Source organism: Anopheles merus, unplaced genomic scaffold (assembly GCF_017562075.2).
Source record: "Anopheles merus strain MAF unplaced genomic scaffold, AmerM5.1 LNR4000430, whole genome shotgun sequence".
In the NCBI taxonomy this organism is placed as follows: Eukaryota; Metazoa; Arthropoda; class Insecta; order Diptera; family Culicidae; genus Anopheles; species Anopheles merus.
Genome location: NW_024428010.1, coordinates 1 through 6,722, shown reverse-complemented (window position 1 = coordinate 6,722; position 6,722 = coordinate 1). Strand labels below are relative to the sequence as shown.

Genomic DNA, 6,722 nt, shown 5'->3' with positions numbered 1-6,722 from the left:
CGTTCACCCGACGATCGGCAAAACATGTGTATACGCTGCGGCGTCGTTGGGCACATGGCGAAAGTATGCACTTCTCAGCTAAAGTGCCTCAAGTGCGGTGGTCCACACACAATTGGACACCCTGACTGCGCCCGGTCGGCTCCACAATGACCCCACAACTGCGAGTAATGCAGGTCAACTTGGGCAGAGGGGAGAGGGCCCAGGATATTGCCCTCCAAACTGCCCGAGAGAAGAAAGTGGACGTGCTGCTGCTGTCGGAGCTGTATCGGCCGCCTGTTAACAACGGTCGATGGGCCTTTGACTGCTCAAAAAAGGTCGCCATCGTCGCTACTGGGTCGCTTCCCCTACAGAGAATTTGGTGCAGCAACACACCGGGACTCGTCGCTGCCGAGATCGGCGGCACCACATTCCTCAGCTGCTACGCACCACCTCGTCAGCCTACCGACGAGTTCGAGCGCTTCATCGAAGCGGTGCAGCTCGAAGCGCTTACCCATTCACAAGTCGTGATAGCCGGCGACTTCAACGCCTGGCATGTGGAATGGGGAAGCGAGCGCAACAGCGAGAGGGGGGAAGAGCTGTTTAGCGCCATACAGCAGCTAGACCTGGTGGTTTAAACCAGGGCACGACGAACACCTTTGACGGCAACGGAGCGGCAACAGCAAGCATCGTCGATGTAGCGTTTGCGACACCAACCATCGCGCAGCCGGGAACGTGGAACGTGTGCGGTGAGTATTCGTATTCCGACCACCGGTACATCACGTACACAGTCGGCACCACAGTTCCCGTCGCAAACGAGCCTTCACCACCATCGAGAAGACAGCAGGGACGCATTCGACACGCGGGTAGGCGTACAAGGCGACGCAGTTCTCGCAGCGAGCCTTCCTGTCGACGCTGCTGGACGAGCGGTTCTCAGAACGGGCGGTGAGTCATGAACGCATGGTCGAGATCATGCTCGCCGCGTGCGACAAAACGATGCAGCGGGTTACAACGTCGCACAGTGACCCCCATCGTGACCTGTTCTGGTGGACGCCGCTGCTCAGGCTGCTGCGAGAGAACTGCGAACGCGCCCGTGATCGAATGCAGCAGACCAGCGACCTGCAAGAGCGGAGCATCGCCGCAGCACAACATCGTACAGCGAGGGCGGAGCTGGGGAAGGCGATTAAGGCCAGCAAGCGGAACTCGTTCCAGGAGCTGATCGACATCGCCGAAGAGAATGTGTTCGGAGCCGGATATCTCGTCGTTCTGTCCCACCTCCGTGGTGGACGGACGCCACCCGAGACGGAGCGGGACAGGCTCGAACACATTGTGTCCGATCTCTTCCCCCAGCACCCGCCCCTCGTCTGGCCAGAAGCGGCAATCATCGAGGGAGAGGAGCGGCCAGGAGCAGTAACAGATGTCTCGGACGATGAATTAAAACTCATCGCACGCCGCATGGCCAACAAAAAGGCCCCGGGACTCGACGGTATCCCGAATGCGGCAGTGAAAGCAGCCATCCTCGAGCACACGGGGGTTTTCACAGCGTTGTACCAGGACTGCCTCGCTAACGGCACGTTTCCTGCAGCGTGGAAGAGGCAGCGCCTTGTACTCATCCCGAAGCCAGGAAAACCCCCAGGATTGAGCAGCTCGTACCGGCCCCTGTGCATGTTGGATGCACTGGGCAAGGTGCTTGAGCGCTTGATCCTCAACAGGCTGCACGAGCATCTGGAGGATCCGGAAGCGACACGACTGTCGGACCGACAGTACGGTTTCCGCAGAGGGCGCTCGACCATCGGTGCCATACAGAGAGTTGTTGAGGCCGGCCAGCGTGCGATGTCGTTCGGTCGCACGAACCGACGCGACAAACGCTTCCTACTAGTTGCGGCGCTAGACGTTAGGAATGCGTTCAATACGGCCAGCTGGCAGGCCATCGCCGCTGCGCTGCAGTCGAAAGGAGTTCCGGCCGGCCTCCAACGCATCATACACAGCTACTTTCAGGGCCGAGAGCTGGTGTATGAAACCTCTGATGGCCCGGTAGTGCGGTCCGTCACGGCAGGGGTTCCACAGGGGTCTATTCTAGGCCCCACTCTGTGGAACACGATGTATGACGGTGTGTTAGACATCGCCCTGCCACCCGATGCGGAGATCCTGGGGTATGCCGACGACCTGGTGCTGCTGGTCCCAGGCACACCCCAGACAGTGTGAAAGCTGCTGCAGAAGAGGCGATCACCTCAGTGATGGAGTGGATGGCTCAACACCATCTCGAACTGGCGCCGGCGAAAACGGAGATGGTGGTCATTTCCAGCTCCAAAGCCCGACGCGGATTACCGTCCGAGTAGGCGACGTGGACGTCACCTCGTCCCGCTCGATCCGCTATCTCGGCGTGACCCTCCAGGACAAGTTGTCGTGGCTGCCGCACGTCAAGGAGGTCACCGAGAGGGCTGGGAAGATCGCCGACGCCACATCCAGATTGCTGCGAAACCATAGCGGACCAAGGGCATCGAAAGCGAAGCTGCTAGCTTCGGTGTCCGAGTCCGTTATGCGGTATGCTGCACCAGTATGGAGCATGGAGCTGCAAAAACGTGAGCCTGGTCGCCTGCTGGAGCGTGTACAGCGGAAGATGGCACTGAGGGTGGCACGAGCATTCCGTACCGTAAGGTATGAGACTGCCACCCTCCTGGCTGGCTTGACCCCCATCTGCCTGCTGGTGGATGAAGACGCCCGGTCTACCAGCGACTAAGTGCCGTCAACCGAACTGACACGAGGGCGAACATCCGGAAGCAGGAGCGACAGCCACGATTGAGGAATGGCAGCAAAAGTGGGATGCGGAAGCTGACACCAGCCGGTACACGCGTTGGGCGCACCGTGTACTTCCAGACATCGGCAGCTGGCAGTCGAGGAAACATGGAGATGTGTCGTTCCATTTGTGCCAGGTACTCTCGGGACATGGCTTCTTCCGGACTACCTGTGTCGCAATGGCTTCACATCGTCCCCTGACTGCCAGCTGTGCAGCGGAGTCCTGAGACCGCGGAGCACGTGATGTTCGAGTGCCCAAGGTTTGCTGAAGTCCGGCAGCAGCTACTCGGCGAGGGAAGTACGGACCCGGTCTGTCCGGAAAACCTCCAGCAGCATCTATTGCGCGATGCCGAGAGCTGGAGCCGTATCTGCGAAGCTGCTAAGCGGATAACGGCTCAGCTTCAGCAAGCCTGGGACGACGAGCGAGCAGCCCTCGCATCCCAAGCAAGCGAGCAGCATATGGAAGACGTTGCCGATTTGGAGGCACGGCGTGCGGAAATCCGTCGAGCACGGAACGATCGACGGAACGCGAGCCGCCGAGCAGCCAGGGCACGGCAACGGGAAGTGCAACGAGCAGGACGTCCCCCATCTCCACCACCATCGCCCAGAACTGCAGCACGCCGTGCAGATCTTCGGCTGCGGCAGGCGCGGTTTAGAGCGAGAAGGCGTCAAGTGACTCAGGACGCGAGACGCCTGTATGGGGAGCACAGTCCTGCATCATCATCGTCATCGAGCAGCAGCGACGACGAATCAGACGGCCGAGGAAGCGCGGACATCGCAGCCGGACCGTCTGGTATGCGCAACCGCGCACACAATCGGGACGATGAAGTAACCAATGGCGGCCTGAATGCTGCGGAAGAAGCCGCCGCGGTTGAGGCGGAAGTTGCCTCCCGCTAGGAGTTTGGCGTAGAGAAAAACGAAGCGCATTAAAGCGTTAATAGTTACCCAAAAAAAAAACAACAATACAAAGGGAAAACAGAAGTTACATTGAATTTATAATAAAAGAGAAAGGTGCTTTATGCACGGCTGTAGAAACGGCATCTTAGCCGAGAAACCCCCTTCAGGGTACGTCCTCGCGGACATGATTGTAGGGGTGAGGGAGGGTTAAATTTGTTAAAAAAAAAAAAACCCGTTTTAAAAAAAAAAAAAAAAGCCAGTTATCCCTGTGGTAACTTTTCTGACACCTCTTGCTAAAAACTCGTTATAACCAAAAGGATCGTAAGGCCAAGCTTTCGCTGTCCCGAAGTGTACTGAACGTTGGGATCAAGCCAGCTTTTGTCCTTATGCTCAGCGTGTGGTTTCTGTCCACACTGAGCTGACCTTTGGACACCTCCGTTATCGTTTTGGAGATGTACCGCCCCAGTCAAACTCCGCACCTGGCACTGTCCATGACGTGGACCGAAAGGACCTGTCCAGGAGTCTTCGAGCCGGGCGGCGCGCGGAAACCGGGGGCAAACGTGACATCATAAACGATCGACCGCGCAGAAGCAGTGCACCACGAATGCACCGACGTACGCAAGCTTGTACCCTTGCGGGCCACGGCTCACGGTCGGACAAGCGGGTAACACGCTACACACGACGATGCTACGATGCAGTCTCCCCGCGGCACCACCCAGCGACACACTGGACGCTGAGCGAGAAACACGGCGCATTGGGCGCGCGCAGGCGAACCGCCGCCACAGCCCCCCGGAGGAGGTGCGCGCACGATCCGGACCTGGGGCCCGCGCTTGTTCCACCCATCATGTAAGTAAGGCAACAGTAAGAGTGGTGGTATCTCAGAGGCGAGCTCCACGAGGAGCCCTCCCACCTATGCTGCACCTCCTATATCGCCTTACAATGCCAGACTAGAGTCAAGCTCAACAGGGTCTTCTTTCCCGCTAGTGCATCCAAGCCCGTTCCCTTGGCTGTGGTTTCGCTAGATAGTAGATAGGGACAGAGGGAATCTCGTTAATCCATTCATGCGCGTCACTAATTAGATGACGAGCATTTGGCTACCTTAAGAGAGTCATAGTTACTCCCGCCGTTTACCCGCGCTTGCTTGAATTTCTTCACGTTGACATTCAGAGCACTGGGCAAAATCACATTTTGTCAACACCCCCCCGGGGCCATCACAATGCTTTGTTTTAATTAGACAGTCGGATTCCCTCAGCCGTGCCAGTTCTGAATTGGCTGTTTGCTGTGCGACCGCGGGTACGGGCCAGCCTACCTTGCGGCAGGTGGAGCACCGGTCCCGGCTGGTCGCACCCAGCCTTCAGAGCCAATCCTTGTCCCGAAGTTACGGATCCAGTTTGCCGACTTCCCTTACCTACATTGATCTATCGACTAGAGACTCTGCACCTTGGAGACCTGCTGCGGATTCGGTACAATCTGTTGAGAGTGTGCGTTATTACCATAGAAAGTGTGCCCCAGTCTTCGATTTTCATGGTCCAAGAAGAGTGCATCGACACGGCAGTTGCGGCGGCCGTGCTCTACCAGACCGGTCCAACCATATCTCTCTGTGAGTGACTTCCATGGTCGGTGTGGCTGTAAACAGAAAGAAAACTCTTCCGATGCCTCTCGTTGGCTTCTCGAAGAAAAGGATTCATGTTGCCATGAAGCTACACACTAACCGTTCGGGTGCGGACGAGCTAAACCCTACTAGGCTGGCGCAAACGGGTACTCAACAGGCTCCGGAATGGTACCGGATTCCCTTTCGCCGACTGATGGGTTACGACTGGATTCCCATGCGGCTTAGGATTGGCTAACTCGTTTCAACTGCTGTTGACACGAAACCCTTCTCCACTTCAGTCATCCAAGAGCTCGTTCGAATATTTGCTACTACCACCAAGATCTGTGCCAGTGGCGGCTCCATGCCGGCTTGCGCCAAAATTCGACGCGCACCACCGTACCCTCCTACTCACTGGGGTCTCATCGCAGGGTGGTTAAGCCCCCGATGCGCCATACCGCCAGCGGCAATGTATAGCAAACGACTTGAGCGCCATCCATTTTAAGGGCTAATTGCTTCGGCAGGTGAGTTGTTACACACTCCTTAGCGGATGACGACTTCCATGTCCACCGTCCTGCTGTCTTTAGCAATCAACACCTTTCATGGTATCTAGGGTGCGTCGTTTATTTGGGCGCCGTAACATTGCGTTTGGTTCATCCCACAGCACCATTCTGCTTACCAAAACTTGGCCCACTAGGCACACCGATATCTAGCCGGGATCGCCACCACTTAAGGGGCACCCCGTCCGATCGTCGGTTGTAGAAAGGGTGGCGATCAGTAAAGAATGCCACCCAGTACCGTACCCTTTATAGTTTGAGAATAGGTTAAGATCATTTCGAACCTAAGGCCTCTAATCATTCGCTTTAACCAGATAAGAATACGGTTCGAAACGCTACGTGCACCAGCTATCCTGAGGGAAACTTCGGAGGAACCAGCTACTAGATGGTTCGATTGGTCTTTCGCCCCTATGCCCAACTCTGACAATCGATTTGCACGTCAGAATTGCTTCGGTCCTCCATCAGGTTTCCCCTGACTTCAACCTGATCAGCATAGTTCACCATCTTTCGGGTCGCATCCTGCGCACTCCGGGGATGCCCGCTGGGTGTGCAAGCACACGCCGTATCGGGACACCCTGATGGAGGGGTCCGACGAAGGCTTGCGCCAGTGCCGAACCCGTAATCCCGCAACTCGAGTTGTCTTCGCCTTTGGGTGTATCGAACCGGGACACACGCGGACGTGGCCACCGACCCATTGGCTTGCGCGCAAGATAGACTTCTGGTCCGTGTTTCAAGACGGGTCCCGGAGGTGCCTCAATGCATGATGCATCATCGCCGAACGAAGGATTCGCGCGTCTTTCGGAGAAGACAGCGGTACTACCCCTCTCGTTAGAATCCATCACCCTTCCAGCAGCACACCAGAGCTCGTTCGGACCCATTCGCCTTCCAGAAGGACTGCGCGGAGATCC

General features: G+C 57.0%; 1 pseudogene; it reads right to left on the bottom strand.

Moving 5' to 3' along the window:
- Positions 1–3,684: 3,684 nt before the first annotated feature.
- LOC121602381 lies at positions 3,685–6,722 on the bottom strand (annotated as a pseudogene; the record flags this gene model as incomplete).